Source organism: Nycticebus coucang, chromosome 10 (assembly GCF_027406575.1).
Source record: "Nycticebus coucang isolate mNycCou1 chromosome 10, mNycCou1.pri, whole genome shotgun sequence".
NCBI lineage: Eukaryota > Metazoa > Chordata > Mammalia > Primates > Lorisidae > Nycticebus > Nycticebus coucang.
Genome location: NC_069789.1, coordinates 18,141,255 through 18,159,343, shown reverse-complemented (window position 1 = coordinate 18,159,343; position 18,089 = coordinate 18,141,255). Strand labels below are relative to the sequence as shown.

Below are 18,089 nucleotides of genomic sequence, written 5' to 3'. Positions count from 1 at the left end.
ATTTATTTATTAATTCTATTACTTGTAGATACCTTTGAATTTTCTACCTAACAATCTTGGCACCTATAAGTAATGAATTTTATTTTTTTCTTTTCCAGTTCTTATAGCTTTTCTTTTCCTTGTCTTATTTTGCTGGCTAGAACCTGCAGTAAAATACTGAATGAAGTGGTGATAGTAGGATTTTTTTAAAAGATTCAATCAATTTTATTTAAAAAAAAATTTTTTTTCAATACCAACAACTCTTCTCCAGAACAATGAGGAATAAAAGGACCTCCACTAAAGAGATGGTGGGTTTTACATTTTTTGCTTTTTTTGAGACAGAGTCTCACTTTGTTGCCATGGGTAGAGTGCTATGGCATCATAGCTCACAGCAACCTCAAACACTTGGGCTTCAAGCAATCCTCTTGCCTCAGCCTCCCGAGTAGCTGGGACTACAGGTGCCCAACACAAAGGCCTGCTATTTTTTAGAGACAAGTCTTGCTCTTGCTTAGGCTGGTCTTGAACATCTGAGTGCAAGCAATCCACCCACCTCAGCCTCCCAGAGTGCTAGGATTACATGCATGAGCCACCACGCCTGGGCATCAGTTTTAATTTTCCAAATGATCTCAGAAAGAATTATCAGAAACATCCCTCACTTATAAAACACAGTTGGATAACCCATTTACACCAAAAGATCTACCTGCCTGTGCTGTGAGGTAGCAACCAAAGCCTGGACAATCTGTGGTGGTAGCTCTTCCATTCTAAGCACTACCTCTTCACATAAAGAGTGTGAACAGAAAGGCCCAGAAAAGTCACTTTTCATTATTCCATTGACTCCTGGTATTTTCATTATATATTCAATGCCTGATTTCAATCTCACAACAAAAAGTATCAATATTTATTCTGAAAGGAAATCCTGTGTGCCAAGTAGCAGACGTTAACAACTTCAAACGTGATCTCTACGAGTGATTTGCAGTTCTGAACCATGTTTTAGGAAAACATTTACAGCAGTCCGTGCAGGATTTATTCCTATTGAATCATTGGTAATAGTTGCAGTTGTTGGAGCAAGAACTTTAAATTCTTCTGCCCAAATTTCAAGACTGCTGAAAAAGGTGTACTTTCAGGAACACTAAGTACTTTATACAGCAGCTGTGGGTCTGAAGTCAACGGGATCTTAAAGGAAACCTTGGACTTCATGAGGCTGGTCGCACGGAAAACCCGCTCCAACTCTGCCAGAGACCCCATTTCTTCCTAGGAGCTGGGGGAGTGGAGATAGTAGGAATTTTGTCTTCTTAATCTCTAGGGGAAAGCTTTTGACATTTCATTATGAAGCAAAAATGTTTTCTCTGGGCCTTTTCTGTATACTCATGGTATCGTTACAAGATCTAGAAATATTTTCTTTCTGTTTGGGGGGAGGATTTATCTGTAATTGGAGTTACTTTTTCTTTTAATGTTTGGAAGAATTCACTAGTGAAGTCATCTGTTCCTGTAGTTTTGGTTTCGGAGTGTTTTTAACCATGAATTTATTTTTTTGAATGTGCCAGTTTTGATAGATTGCACACTTGAATGTGTCCGATTCGATTAACTGTGGAATGCATTGTTCATTATGTCCTCTTATGATTATTTTAATACCTGAAGTACATGTAGTTTTGCTCTGATATTGATTATTGATGTCTTCTTTATTCTTCTACCTGCCTAAGATTTAGTAAATTTGTTATTTTCTCCCAAAAAATGTGTGTTTATTGTCTTTCTCTGTGTTTATTGTCTTTCTCTGGCCTTGTCTTTATTTTTTCCTTGCTGGTATTTTCTTTGGGCTTTTCTAACTTGAAAAAGACGATTAAATTGTTGGCCTTTCTTCTTCTATAAAACTCGAAGCTACCCTTCAACAGAGCTTTAGTTTCATCCTACAAATTTCATCATGTAGTCATTCAATTAAAAATATTTTCTAATTTCTGATGTGACTTCTTGTTTTACCTATGCACCATTTAAAAGTTATCGCTTAATTTTCAAATATTTAGTAACTTCTAATGTGTAGTTGGATATCACAGTGGTTAGAGGATGTAGTCTGTACAACAGTCCATCATAGTTTGTTGACGTTGCTTTGTCTCAAATACATGGTCAATATTGGTAAGTACTCCATGTAAACTTGAAGTGAAAATATATTTTTCATTTATTGGGGTCAGTATTCCATATATCTCATGAGGTCAATTTTTTTTTTTTTTTTTTTTGGCCGGGGCTAGGTTTGAACCCTCCACCTCCAGCATATGGGACCGGCGCCCTACTCCTTGAGCCACAGGCGCCGCCCGAGGTCAATTTTGTTAATCACATCGTTCTGACACACAGATTTTTGTATGTGCACTTTATCAGTTACTGAGAAAGGAGTGCTAAAATCTTTTAAAATCTTCCACAATGGTATCAGACTTCTATTTCTCTTTCTATTCTCCCCTTCTTTGTTTTGTATATTTTGAGGTCTGTTATTAGGTGGATACAAATTAAAATTTTTGTATCTTCCACATTCTTTTTTATTAAATAATTCTTGCCTTAAAGTCGGTTATACATGAAATAAAATAGTTAATTCCCCATTCTTTTGTTTGGAGTTTCCATAGTTCATCTTTCTCTTTCCTTTAATTTTCAGCTTCTCGTGTCCTTGTATTTTATGTATATATCTCCTGTAAGCAGAACATATATTTTTATCTACATCAAATATTTTTATCTTTTAATTGAAGTATATAGTCCATTTAAATTTAATGTAATTACTGTTTGTCTCTACTTTTTCTGTCTTATTTTCTTCTTTTTTAACTACTTTGGATTGATTATGTGTTTTTCTTATGTACACGCAGACCATCTCATTGTTTTTTTGTTGTTGCTGTTTTGTTTTTTGTTTTTTTATCTCATTTCATTTCATTTAATCTACTCTTATAGTAGATGCCTAGAGTTTAGAACATCCGTCCTTGATTTATTAAAACCTGTACTTTTTCCACTTCCTGGAAAATACATGGACTTAGTATTCTTTAGCCTTTTTTTACTCATCTTTTATACTGTCTTCAAATTCTTCCTATATTTTAATCCATAGAAGAAATCATTATTATTGACTTTTATAGCCAATATTCATTTAGATATACCCATGTATTTACTATTTATGTTTCTCCCCATTACCTCCTCAATGCCTGACTTGCCACATGAAATCTTTTCCCCCATTCTAGTATTACTTCCTTTAATACTTATTTTATTGTGAATCTGCAAATTATGAATTCCCTTAACTTTTTGTTTATCTGAAAATATATTTTTACTTTATTTTTGAAGATATTTTCATTGGATATTTTCTTTCAGTACTTGAAAATACAATCATTTTCTTGACTAAACAGCTGATTGCCTGAAAGAAATACTAAATAAATAAGTAAACAAATAAAGGGATGGTGTTATAGCATCAACAATGAGTAATCCCAGTTGGCTAGAGTTCAGAAGAGGAAAAGGAAACCAAAGCACCAAAAAGCACACACTCACACACCACACACAAGAACAAATCACATATTCAATGAATTCATCAATAAATTCATTAATTCATTAAATTTGTATTTTTAATTAGATTGTTGCTATATTAGATTCTACAATACAAATGTGCAAACATGTTCTTTTAATTGTCCTTGGGGAGCTTATATATATTTGCTTATTTAAAGGGTAATCTTGTACTACTTTGAGTGTTTCTTAAGGACCAATCACCCTTTAACTATTTTTTCTTTTTTTTTTTTTTAGACTGTCTCACTTTGTTGCCCTTAGTAGAGTGCTGTGGCATTATAGCTCACGGCAACCTCAAACTCTTGGGCTCAAGCAAGTCTCTTGCCTCAGCCTCCCAAGTAGCTGGGACTACAGGTGCCCGCCACAATGCCCAGCTGTTTTTAGAGGAGGGGGTCTCGCTTGTAGCTCAGGCTGGTCTCAAACCTGTGAGTTCAGACAATCCACCCTCCTCAGCCTCCCAGAGTACTAGGATTACAGGCATGAGCCACTGTGTGTGTAAATGTGCTAGGATTATAGGTGTGAGCCCAGCCACCCTTTAACTACTTTTGAAGTAAAGTCATCATATATACTTGGCGTATTTACTGTGTGGGCCCATATATACTTCACATGGGCCCACACAGTAAATCTATAGACTAAATGCGGAAGGAAAAACGGAAGCTATTTAGCACTTACCATGAATGGTATGGATTGATACTTAGGAAAACAACAATAAACTTTTTACTTTTTGTTTCTTTTTTTTTTTAAATTTCAGATTAACTTGAGGGCACAGATGATTAGATTACATTGTTTGCATTTGTTAGGTAGAGTCTGAGTTGTAGTCGTGCCCCTCATCCCGGAGGTGCCATAGGCCCTGCCATCCTGCCTGTTAGGTGAGAGCTCAGCAGTCCTCGTCCCTCCTCCCCTGTCTCCGTCCTTCACCCCGCTCCCCCTCACTTGAGTTTAATAGTGCTTTTCTCTCGTGTGGGTATGTATTTGTTCATCTACTGGTTTCATATTAGTATGGAGTACATTGAATACTTGCTTTTCCATTCTTGTGATACTTTACTAAGTAGAATGTTCTCCAACTCCATCTAGGTTAATACAAAAGATGTAAAGTCTCCAGCTTTTTATAGCTGAATAGTATCCCATAGTATACATTGGGTATAGATTGGCACTTGAGTGATTCCACATCTTGGAGGTTATGAATTGATCTATGATAAACACTCTAGTGCATATTTCCTGATGGTAAAATGATTTTTTTCTTCTAGGTAGATTCCTAGTAATGGGATTGTGAGATCAAATGGAAGGTTTACTTTTAGCTGTTTGAGGATTCTCCATACTTCTTTCCAAAGAGGCTGTGTTAGTTTGGAATCCCACCGACTGTGTAAAAGTCTTTTCTCCATACCCTCACCAGCGTCTGCAGCTTTGGGACTTTATGATGTGAGCCATTCTCACTGGGGGTTAGGTGATATCTCAGGGTGGTTTTGATTTGCATTTCTGTGATGATTAGGGCTGATGAGCATGTTTTCACGTATTTGTCTTCTTTGGAGAAGGTTCTGTTCATATCTGTTGCTCAGTGATAAATTGTATTGTTTCTTCTTTTTTTGTTGATTAATTTGAGTTCTCTGTCAGATTTGTAACATGCAAATATCTTTTTGTTTGTTTGTTTGTTTTGAGACAGAGTCTCACTATGTTGCCCTCTGTAGAGTGCTATAGCATTACAGTTCACACAACTTCTAACTCTTGGGCTTCAGGGATTCTCTTGCCTCAGTCTCCCAAGTAGCTGGGACTACAGGCGCCTACCACAATACCAGGCTATTTTTTTGTTGTAGTTGTTATTGTTGTTTGGCAGGCCAGGGCTGGGTTCAAACCCACCAGCCCCGGTTTATGTGGTCAGAACCCTAGCCACTGAGCTACAGGCAGTGAGCGCAAATATCTTACATTCTGAAGGTTGTCTGCTTGCTTTAATTGTCATGCCTTTACCAGTACAGAAGCTTTTCATTGAGCCCATTTATTTATATTTGTTGTTGTTGTGATTGTCAGTGGAGTTTTCTTTATAAAATCTTTCCCCAGGCCAATATTATCAAGAGTTTTTCCTATGCTTTCTTCTAGGAATTTTATCATAGTGTGTCTTAGATTTAAATTTTTTTATCCATTGCGAGTCAATTTTTCTAAGTGGTGAGAGATGCAGGTCCTGTTTCAGCCTTTTACATGTGGTTATCCGGTTCTCTCAACACCATTTATTGAATAGGGGTTCTTTTCCCCAGGGTGTGCTTTTGTTTGGTTTATCAAAGATCAGACGGCGACTTGAGGCTGGTTTCATCTTGAGGTTTTCTACTCTGTTCTGTGTGTCTATGTCCCTACTTTTGTGCCAGTACCAGGCTGTTTTGACCACTGTGGACTTGTAAGATAATCTAACGTCTGGTAGAATGATGCCTCCAGATTTTTTTTTTTTTTTTTTTGCTAAGACTTGCCTTGGCTAGAGGGTTTTTTCTGATTCTCGGCTAAATAAAGGACTATTTTGTTGAGTTCTTCAAAGTGTGATGAAACAATAATAAACTTTAAAAGCATGATGGAAAGTAAACAACACAATGAAAGGAAATTTTTTTAGAAATGAAAACTACAAGGTGCTTTTTTATGTGGTTTTTACTATGCTTTCATTTAAAATAATCATTCTTAAAAATGATTATCTTGGAGAAAGATAATGCAACAAGGGGAGATTGTCTGCGCTGAGAATATCTGGGTTCGGTAGCCCAGTAACCACACTTGCTCAGGTAAACTTTAAATCGGGAGAAAATGTAGGTGATGCTTGCTGGATATATTCATGTTGAGAGGATAATGAATGAACATTCAGGGCAAAAGCAAGGCAGCTGATGAACAAAGCCCTCTTAGAAAGAATTCCAAGCAATCCTCTCTAGAAGAGAGGCATGCCACGAGCCTAGAAGGAGGAAAGCATCTCCAGCAGGGTGTTCCCTCTGCCCTGTTGCCACTGCACGGCTCCCCCCCACCCCCGGGATGGCTTGCTGCTAAAGCAATAATCGGCAGTCTCAAGCATGGCACAAATGTCCTCACTTGGTTAACTCAGCAGTCTTTGTCTTGGTTCTCCATGTACTTCCAACCATTTGACCCTATACCACCTCCCCGAGCCAACCCAGACCCTCCCTTCTGTTTCTCATTTGTGGGCACCTCCCCACTACTAGCTACTACTGCTCTCTCCACACCATCTGGAACTTGCTGTCTGGTTCCACGCACTGTGGCTGTAGCCAGAGGAACACTCCTGCTTTCCCTGCGCCCCACTGGCACTATTTCACTTTCTTCTTTTTTCCCCCTGGTATATAAAAGTAATGCCTTTTTCCTGGACCCTGCTATCAAAAAGTGTTTATGTTACACTGCTATAATACAACTGTCGAAGATATGAAAACAGTGAATACAAAAATTCAGCAGAAAAGGCTTTAGAGGTAAAATTGTGTTTTCTTTAGAAATTCAAAGGAAGAGGCACAATTTTTAAAAGTATTCAATTTTCTTTACCCTATATTTAGGATTTAGAGAGCTCTTTCAAAAATAACAAATAAAAACCTGTAAGCTCTACCTTGTGCTTTTTAATAGCCTAGATTCATGTGTTTCCTCTTCTCCATGGTGTTATGGCTCTCTCCTGGCCCATCAATTACATAGTAATAGGTCTTTCCAGAAGAAAGGGACAAAATACGATAATTGACATCTCTCCCAGTCTTAGAGTAGTGAAGTTCAATTATTCTTTGCTTTAATAGACCTTCCCTGCCATCTCCCTGCCCCAAACATAAATCATGTACGATATGCATTTCCAATGAGTTTCTCAACCTATGAGAGAGTGGCAGGAGAGCTGGTTTGTAGTCCCTCGTTCTTAGCAGAACTTTGGTATTTATCTACACAGCTCTGTGCAGATGTACTTTTTGCTCAGGGCTTGTGTTGGGAAGGTGGCCACCCAGGGCAGGTAGCACAGCGTTTTTATAGTGGTCCCTGCTTCTTTTGCCAGTGCAGTGCCAGAGTGAGGTCCAAATGGCTATTCATTACAAAAGATGACAATCGATTGTGTTGTGCAATCAGCCCAATGGTAACCATTCTGCAAATGGCTTGCTAAGTACTACAGAGGCTATTTCAAAGCTCAGGTTTCTCTCCTGAGTATCTTTTTACTCTAGGGAGGAAAAAAATCACTCTTCAGTTGTTATTAATGTAGTATGACTTAGCATGTGCCTGCCTTTAGGAAAGCAAAAATCTCCAACTTGAAGTTATTTGTCTGTTAGACAGTTCTGTCCATTATAATGAATTATTGCTGTTGGCTAAGCAGCAGTTTGATTATTTAGAATATTTTCAAACTCAATATAGAAGCTACATCACAGAAGCCTCTTAGGATACTTGAGGGCAGACTAAGTCAGGTAGACAATTCCTTCACAATGCCTTACTGATGAGCACCCGTCACTGTGATTGTGCAGGGGGTGATGGTTTACACACTGAGACATCATTAGTTGCTAAACAATCTATGTTCATTCTCTGAGATCTCAGTGTAATATATGAGGGCTGACATTTAAGTTTGTAAACTCATCCTAGAGAAAGTGCATACCTCATTGCTGAACAGCACTAGGCCATCTCTGAAGTGCTCCTCTTGGGAAGCTCTGCACTGATGCTGGTGCCTTTCTCTGGAATGACCATCAAAGCTGCTGTTATAAGAGATGTGATCATTGAGTTCGTGAACTTGCCACTGTACACTTACATCAGCAGCACTGTACAAACAACTCAGTAAGTTTTCATAACTTGGGAATATCAGTGTCTCACAGCCGTGTTTGTGTTGATGTGTGGCAGTGTTTCACTGAGTGGTGCTCCTTTGTTGTGTGTTTTTGTGTGCCATGTGAGGACAGCTCTGATGGTCATTCCAGGAAAAGAGTTCCAAAATTGCTTTGAAAGGTGGACAAGGTACTTGTATCAGTGCCTGGCTTCCCAAGGGGAGTACATCAGTCATGATTGTACTGATATTCAATAATGAGGCTTGTAGCACTTTCTGTAGGAGGATGTCTCGAACTTAATCATCAGGTTCATATGCTACTATCCGATACTTGGACTACACAAAGTCACAAACTGGCAGATAACACTTAAAAGTCACAAGATTTCACATAAAAATTTGTGCTTATAGCTTGTCATGAAAAATGGACAGTGTGGGTAGAACTAGGCAACATGACCTCCATCAGCTAAAGGCAAGAAAACACAGCCTCCTACGAGACAGAGCAGGGCATGGGCTCTCCACTCACATGTCTGGCTGCCCTGGACATTTATGGTCATGAATCTCGTAATTCTTTCCTAAAGTCCAGTTACTAAGTATGAACTTGATGCTCAGGGTTGGGAGTCATGAAAGTGAGTAGCAATAGATAGGCCTTACATCTAGGAGCAGGAGTATTTGAGCTTTGTTTCAAGCTGTACTCATAGGATCTGGCCCGTTGTGACCAGCTTCTCCTGGAATCACAGAGATCATTTAAATCTCTCCATCCCTGCACCACATGTAACAACCAAATTTCCTTATGTCCAATATCATTTTCATTCTCATTTGTAAGATTAGATTCTGTGACATTACACTCTTTTTCTTGATTGTGCACACTAGTCTTGCCATCTCCCAACATAAATGCAAGCTCAGGAAGAAAGGGGAGTTGCCATGCAATTTCTTTATCTTTCCCATATTATTTAATATATATTAAAAGCTCACTATTTATTGAATGGGTTAATTTAAGAGATGCTAATTCATTTTTCAATGTCTCAATGTATTTACTCACAAAAAGGAATTTTTCCTTTTCGGCCTCCTAACACCATTTACATCTTTGAATCTATGTAGGACACAGTGAGATTATGTTATAGAAATTGCTTCTCTATGGAGAGTTGCTTTATACATGTAATGCACTGTATGAAAAATAAAATTTTGGTAGTGAGAAGCTGTGGTCTAAATGCTGTGGAAGGCTCTGGTAGTTACAATGAATCTTGAAGTTGAAAAAAAGTGTGATTTTTGTGTTAATTTTCAAAAGACCACTGGCCTGGAGGAAATAAATTGTGATATGCAGGAAAGTGTCTGTCTAGATACATTGATAATTTTAATGTGGGTAGTAGGAAGCATTTTCGAAGGAGAGGGTATATGAATGACACAAAGGAGCCATCAAAATTGAGTGAAAGGGGGTTTTGTACACATTTTTCTTCTGTGTTTCAGCGTGTGGGAACCATATCTCAGACCTGAAAGGGAAATTTTATGTCATTTAGTAAGTAGATCGTTTAAATAAGCTATCTTGTTAACTCTGTTATTACCGTCAAGTTGATTTGAAAAACCTGTAAAAGGGATCCGTTGGCATTGTAGAAGGCCAGCTTACCAAGCCAGCTGATTCGGAATGCTTCCCTATGTTACCTGAAGCCATTTTTCTTCTTTTCATTCAGAACACTGAATTAATAAACCAAAGTTTATTTCATCTGTTAAAAAGATTACGGTAGTTAGAAGATGTAAGGGAGGGTGGAGAAAGAATACATCTCCTTTGTTTTCATCAGCAGGAATGATAGTTTTCACCAGCCCATTGCTGAAAGGTACCAGTTCACAGGAGAGATGTCTGTTTCTGCCTAAGTCACTATCTTTTCCTCCTGGAAGCAAGCAAAGGGTCAGTTCAAAACAAAGTGTTTCCAGTCCTTAGGAGTCAGTATTGAATCTGCTTTATTAAATGAAGACTATTTGATTTATATCCCAGAAAATACATTCATTTTGAAATTGCCTTGATGAGGACAAAAGTCCTAGTTAGCACCCAGAGTAACGTTAAGATGCACAAACCTCATCATATCAATAAAGTCCTCTTCTCTTATGAAAATAACCCAGAGAGAATTCCAGACAACCACTGCGATCTAAACTTCACACAGACATTTATTCTGGTCTATGTATTATACTAAATTATTAGGACTACATGAGCTAAGTTACATGCTTATTATATGACCATACCCATGGTGGGAGTCATACCCTACGTACAAGAGGGGCATTTTCAAAATAGCAATAACCATTTAAAATTGCATAAGTTTATAACCCCTGCATAAGGGAATGAGAGAGTCCTTCATTGGTTTTGCAGTTAACACTGAGATAGATGGGTTGGAGACCTTGGAATATAAAAGTTTAATGTGTCCTTGGTAAACCAGAAACTTGAACCAAGAAAAGTACATCAAGGACAGAGAAAAACTTAATTATAAGACAAAACAATTATACATATAAACGGTAGGAAAATATTGAGGGTTACAGAAGATGAGGAGCCAATGCCCTGTTAGTAGTGTGAAAGGCTGAGAGAATCCGGTGTGGGAATCAGGACATAACTGCGTCAGAATGAACTGAATCTATACTGACAGAACTCTGGGTCCAGGAAAAAAAGAGCCAGAGAGATTGGAGGGAGCGTAGCACAATATCCAAGTAGGGCTTCAAGGAGCAGCTGAAGTTTTGGCAGGAGTCTTGTCTCTAAACACATGTCTGAGAGTGATACTACAGACTTAATGAAAACAAAAGCCATTAGTTGTATGGAAACTTTTCCATCTTCATTGAGATAAGAAGCAAGCAATAGGGACGTTAGCTCCGATGCAAGGATTTGCAGATATCATATTTGGAATGTTATCAAGAGCTTCCCATTTTAGATCCATCTCTGGACTTGTTTAACTCAGTCCAGGAAAACTGCAATGTAGTTCTACTGAGAACTGGGAGAGTGGCAAAGGTGATTTTTGCATGGTCCTTTCTGGATCAAGATTTACACAGCATTTGAACGATGTTAGGACCTTTAGTTCTCAAGATATCTCCACTGTGTAGGAATTATTGGTGCCTGGTTACAGATGTGTACACTGAGTCACAGAGGGTTTAAATTTCCTATCTGGACCTCATCCCAGATTGGCTGACTGCAGTTCTCATGCATTTTCAACTATGTTATGCTGCCTACAATTACATGAAAATAAATGTCTCTTTCTCTTTTTATAAATCCCTGCAAAGAAGAAATGAATAGAGATGTGTTTTATAAGAGGAATTGCCCCCAACAAGGCTCCTTTGTCTAAAGCAGAAATTGAGAGAGCATAGCAAGTGGACAGCCCTTGGATTTAGGGAAAGGGCTGGTGGACTATAAATTTTGGCAAAGTCTTCTAGTTCATTTCTTTTTGGAAAAATCTTCTAGTTCATTTCTTTTTTTCTTTTTCTTTCTCTGTATCAATCATATTCTCTAGTCATGGATGACATTAACAAGCAGAATACATAGTCCCTGTATCTCCTTGTCTTCATCTTCTCAGCTGGGACAGCTGTTTTATTTTTTTCTTCACTTCTAAAATTTAAGAAGACAGGTAACATCTTACCATGCAGTATAGAGATGCTAAGTCTGCTACCTGCTGCCCGAATGTCACATGGCTCTGCAAATGTCACTCTGTCCTGTTTGTTCACTGGGAATTGATCTGAAGGTAGCCCAGCAGCTTTTTAAAAATGTGTCTTCATAATTATTTTATGCAGAACTTAAAGTTATCTATTATCTATTTTGAGGAAAAATCGGTTAAAGGGGAGGCTTTCATTTTTGGCAGACAGAGCAAGCAGTAAAACTGGAAATGCAGTCTCATCACATCCCTGGAGAGATGGTGTGGTGGCCATTCCCCAGTCAGCAATACATAGAGGAATTTATTTTCTTTTTTTTTTTTTTTTTATTGTTGGAGATTCATTGAGGGTACAATAAGCCAGGTTACATTGATTGCAATTGTTAGGTAAAGTCCCTCTTGCAATCATGTCTTGCCCCCATAAAGTGTGACACACACCAAGGCCCCACCATCCTCCCTCCTTCCCTCTTTCTGTTCCCCCCCCCATAACCATAATTGTCATTAATTGTCCTCATATCACAATTGAGTACATAGGATTCATGCTTCTCCATTCTTGTGATGCTTTACTAAGAATAATGTCTTCCACGTCCATCCAGGTTAATACGAAGGATGTAAAGTCTCCATTTTTTTAATGGCTGAATGGTATTCCATGGTATACATATACCACAGCTTGTTAATCCATTCCTGGGTTGGTGGGCATTTAGGCTGTTTCCACATTTTGGCGATTGTAAATTGAGCTGCAATAAACAGTCTAGTACAAGTGTCCTTATGATAAAAGGATTTTTTTCCTTCTGGGTAGATGCCCAGTAATGGGATTGCAGGATCAAATGAGAGGTCTAGCTTGAGTGCTTTGAGGATTCTCCATACTTCCTTCCAGAAAGGTTGTACTAGTTTGCAGTCCCACCAGCAGTGTAAAAGTGTTCCCTTCTCTCCACATCCACGCCAGCATCTGCAGTTTTGAGATTTTGTGATGTGGGCCATTCTCACTGGGGTTAGATGATATCTCAGGGTTGTTTTGATTTCCATTTCTCTAATATATAGAGATGATGAACATTTTTTCATGTGTTTGTTAGCCATTCGTCTGTCATCTTTAGAGAAAGTTCTATTCATGTCTCTTGCCCATTGATATAAGGGATTGTTGGCTTTTTTCATGTGGATTAATTTGAGTTCTCTATAGATCCTAGTTATCAAGCTTTTGTCTGATTGAAAATATGCAAATATCCTTTCCCATTGTGTAGGTTGTCTCTTTGCTTTGGTTATTGTCTCCTTAGCTGTACAGAAGCTTTTCAGTTTAATGAAGTCCCATTTGTTTATTTTTGTTGTTGTTGCAATTGCCATGGCAGTCTTCTTCATGAAGTCTTTCCCCAGGCCAATATCTTCCAGTGTTTTTCCTATGCTTTCTTGGAGGATTTTTATTGTTTCATGCCTTAAGTTTAAGTCCTTTATCCATCTTGAATCAATTTTTGTGAGTGGGGAAAGGTGTGGGTCCAGTTTCAGTCTTTTACATGTAGACATCCAGTTCTCCCAACACCATTTATTGAATAGGGAGTCTTTCCCCCAAGGTATGTTCTTGTTTGGTTTATCAAAGATTAGGTGGTTGTAAAATGTTAGTTTCATTTCTTGGTTTTCAATTCGATTCCAAGTGTCTATGTCTCTGTTTTTGTGCCAGTACCATGCTGTCTTGAGCACTATGGCTTTGTAGTACAGACTAAAATCTGGTATGCTGATGCCCCCAGCTTTATTTTTGTTACAGAGAACTGCCTTAGCTATACGGGGTTTTTTCCGGTTCCATACAAAACGCAGAATCATTTTTTCCAAATCTTGAAAGTACGATGTTGGGATTTTGATAGGAATGGCATTGAATAGGTAGATTGCTTTGGGAAGTATAGACATTTTAACAATGTTGATTCTTCCCATCCGTGAGCATGGTATGTTCTTCCATTTGTTAATATCCTCTGCTATTTCCTTTCTGAGGATTTCATAGTTTTCTTCATAGAGGTCCTTCACCTCCTTCGTTAGGTATATTCCTAGGTATTTCATTTTTTTGAGACTATGGTGAAGGGAGTTGTGTCCTTAATTAGCTTCTCATCTTGACTGTTATTGGTGTACACAAAGGCTACTGACTTGTGGACATTGATTTTATATCCTGAAACGTTACTGTATTTTTTGATGACTTCTAGGAGTCTTGTGGTTGAGTCTTTGGGGTTCTCTAAGTATAAGATCTTGTCATCCGCAAAGAGGGAGAGTTTGACCTCCTCTGCTCCCATTTGGATTCCCTTTATTTCCTTGTCTTGCCTAATTGTATTGGCTAGAACTTCCAGCACTATGTTGAATAGTAAAGGTGACAGAGGACAACCTTGTCTGGTTCCAGTTCTAAGAGGAAAAGCTTTGAGTTTTACTCCATTCAGTAAAATATTGGCTGTGGGTTTGTCATAGATAGCTTCAATCAGTTTTAGAAATGTGCCACCTATGCCTATACTCTTCAGTGTTCTAATTAGAAAAGGATGCTGGATTTTATCAAATGCTTTTTCTGCATCTATTGAGAGGATCATGTGATCTTTATTTTTGCCTCTGTTAATATGGTGGATAACGTTTATAGACTTGCGTATGTTAAACCAGCCTTGCATCCCTGGGATGTAGCCTACTTGGTCATGATGAATGACTTTTTTGATGATAAGCTGTAATCTATTGGCTAGGATTTTGTTGAGAATTTTCGCGTCTATGTTCATGAGTGAGATTGGTCTGAAATTCTCCTTTTTGTTTGGGTCTTTTCCTGGTTTTGGTATCAGGGTGATGTTTGCTTCATAGAATGTGCTGGGGAAGATTCCTTCTTCCTCAATTTTTTGGAATAATTTCTGCAGTACAGGAATAAGCTCTTCCTTGAAGGTTTGATAGAATTCTGGAGTGAAGCCATCTGGACCAGGGCATTTTTTGGTTGGAAGATTTTTTTTTGTTTCTTTGATCTCAGTGCTTGAAATTGGTCTGTTCAGGAGCTCTATTTCTTCCTGGCTGAGTCTAGGGAGAGGGTGTGATTCCAATTATTGATCCATTCCTTTCACATTGTCAAATTTCTGGGCATAGAGTTTCTGGTAGTATTCAGAGATGATCTCTTGTATCTCTGTGGGATCAGTTGTTATTTCCCCTTTATCATTTCTGATTGAGGTTACTAGAGATTTTACTTTTCTATTCCTCGTTAGTCTGGCCAATGGTTTATCTATTTTATTTATTTTTTCAAAAAACCAACTCCTTGTTTCATTAATTTTCTGAATGATTCTTTTGTTTTCAATTTCATTGATCTCTGATTTGATTTTGGAGATTTCTTTTCTTCTACTGAGTTTAGGCTTAGATTGTTCTTCTTTTTCCAATTCCATAAGATCTCTTGTGAGATTGTTGATGTGCTCTCTTTCTGTTTTTTGAATGTAGGCATCTAAAGCGATGAATTTTCCTCTCAAAACTGCTTTTGCAGTATCCCACAGGTTTTGGTAGCTTGTGTCTTCATTGTTGTTATGCTCAAGGAAGTTAATGATTTTCTGTTTTATTTCTTCCTTCACCCATCTGTTATTCAACAGAAGATTGTTTAGTTTCCATGCCTTTGTGTGGGGTCGAGCATTTTTGTTAGAGTTGAGTTCCACCTTTAGTGCCTTATGGTCTGAGAAGATACAAGGTAAAATTTCAATTCTTTTGATTCTGTTGATATTTGTTTTGTGTCCCAGGATATGATCAATTTTGGAGAATGTTCCATGGGGTGATGAGAAGAATGTATATTCTTTATCTTTGGGATGGAGTGTTCTATATGCGTCTATCAAGCACAGTTGTTCTAGGGTCTCATTTAAGTCTCTTATATCCTTGTTTAATTTCTGTTTAGAGGATCTGTCCAGCTCTGTAAGAGGAGTGTTAAGGTCCCCTGTTATTATGGTATTATCAGATATCATATTGCTCAGACTGAGTAAGGTCTGTTTCAAGAATCTGGGACCATTTAAATTGGGTGCATAAATATTTAGAAATGAAATGTCTTCTTGTTGTATTTTTCCCTTGACCAATATAAAGTGACCATCTTTGTCTTTTTTGACTTTAGTTGCTTTAAATCCACATGTATCTGAAAATAAGATTGCAACTCCTCTTTTCTTCTGAATTCCATTTGCCTGAAAAATTGTCTTCCAACCCTTGACTCGGAGCTTTAATTTGTCTTTTGAAGCCAGGTGTGTTTCTTGCAGACAGCAAATGGATGGCTTGTGTTTTTTAATCCAGTCAGCCAATCTATGTCTCTTCAGTGGGGAATTCAAGCCATTAACATTTATTGAGATAATTGATAAGTGTGGTAGTATTCTATTCGTCTTATTTTGTGAGAGTCCATTGCTTAGTTTTATCTTTTGCATCAGTGTGGAGGTTAGGTTCTGTCCTTTAATTTCTGAGTTCTTACTTTGCTGCTGATCCATTGTGGTGGTCAGTGTGCAGAACAGGTTGAAGTATTTCCTGTAGAGCTGGTCTTGTTGTGGCAAATTTCCTCAATGTTTGTATATCCGTAAATGATTTGCTTTCTCCATCAATTTTGAAGCTTAGCTTAGCAGGGTACAGAATTCTGGGCTGAAAATTGTTCTGTTTAAGTAGATTAAAGGTAGATGACCATTGTCTTCTTGCTTGGAAAGTTTCATTAGAGAAGTCTGCGGTCACTGATGGATTTGCCCCTGTAGGTCAACTGGCGCTTACTCCTGGCAGCTTGCAGAATCTTTTCTTTTGTCTTGACTTTGGACAGGTTCATCACAATGTGTCTTGGAGAAGCTCGGTTAGAGTTGAGGCGACCCGGGGTCCGATAGCCCTCTGAAAGCAGTGTGTCAGAATCTTTGGTGATATTTGGGAAATTTTCTTTTATAATATTCTCTAGTATGGCTTCCATTCCTCTGGGGCATTCTTCTTCCCCTTCTGGAATTCCTATAACTCGTATGTTGGAACGCTTCATAAAGTCCCATAATTCTGACGGTGAACGTTCTGCTTTCTCTCTCTTCTTTTCTGCCTCTTTTACTATCTGAGTTATCGCAAAAACTTTGTCTTCTACCTCTGAAATTCTTTCTTCTGCATGGTCTAACCTGTTGCTGATACTTTCCATTGCATCTTTAAGTTCCCTGATTGACTGTTTCATTTCCTTCAGCTCTGCTATATCCTTTTTATATTCTTCATATCTTTCATCTCTGATTTGATTCTGTTTTTGGATTTCCTTTTGGTTGTTTTCCACTTTATTAGCAGTTTCCTTCATTGTTTCCATCATTTGTTTCATTGTTTGCAACATGTGTATTCTAAATTCCCTTTCTGTCATTCCTAACATTTCTGTATAGGTGGAATCCTCTGCAGTAGCTACCTCATGGTCCCTTGGTGGGGTTGTTCTGGACTGGTTCTCACGTTGCCTGGAGTTTTCTGCTGAATCTTCCTCATGGGTGATTTCTTTTATCTGTTTTCTTGCCCTAATTTTCCTTTCACTTCCTCTTGCTCTTTAAGTTCTCATGACTGTGGAAGTTGCGGGCGGGTTTAGATGGATTGAACACACGCGACCACTTGCCGGTTTTCCACTGTTTTAGTCCTCCTCTTGGGGTCCAGAAGTCTCTCGCTGACTCCCTGTATCCTCTCAGGGGTGATGATAGGCAGGTCCCACCAGCCAGAGATGCCTGGAGTCCTATATCCCCAGACTCACGGTGCCCAGATGCAAGGAAGCTGTTACTTGGCTGCCATCTTGCTCCGCCTCTCCAGAGGAATTTATTTTCTATTCACAGCTTTCCTTTCTGATGCATACACACAACTACTCTAAATGAACTACCATCTCCTCTCTTGAAACCATGTATTACATCACTGACATAGAATGCTTATGTTTTACTGCCTGCTGTCCCTCATGTGCACCTGAGATGTAGCCACTGCAAATGACAGTCCTTCAGAGCACTGGTGCCCCTGGGGAGTGAATGCCCACAGAAGTAGACTCCTATTCCTGAGTTTGCAGCAGCTTCTCTGCAGTAATTATTTCCCCCCAGAACTATTCTTTATTCTCTGTCTGGGCTTGACCTCTAGTAAGTACATAGTTGCCTAGTCATTGAAATAAGCAATTGACTTATCGCAATATGGCTTGAAGTTCATAGGGAAAAATGATGGTAAATCATTCCTCTTCTTTTATTTCTACCATCTCTGAGAACCTATGATGCTTCATAAAAAAATTTTTTTTAGGAATAGAAAGTAGAAATGAATTAAATATCTTCCCCTCAATC

At 38.4% G+C, this 18,089-nt stretch overlaps 1 pseudogene; it reads right to left on the bottom strand.

The window, feature by feature from the left end:
* Positions 1 to 916: 916 nt before the first annotated feature.
* LOC128596351 (ubiquitin-fold modifier 1-like) lies at positions 917 to 1,224 on the bottom strand (annotated as a pseudogene).
* Positions 1,225 to 18,089: the final 16,865 nt, after the last annotated feature.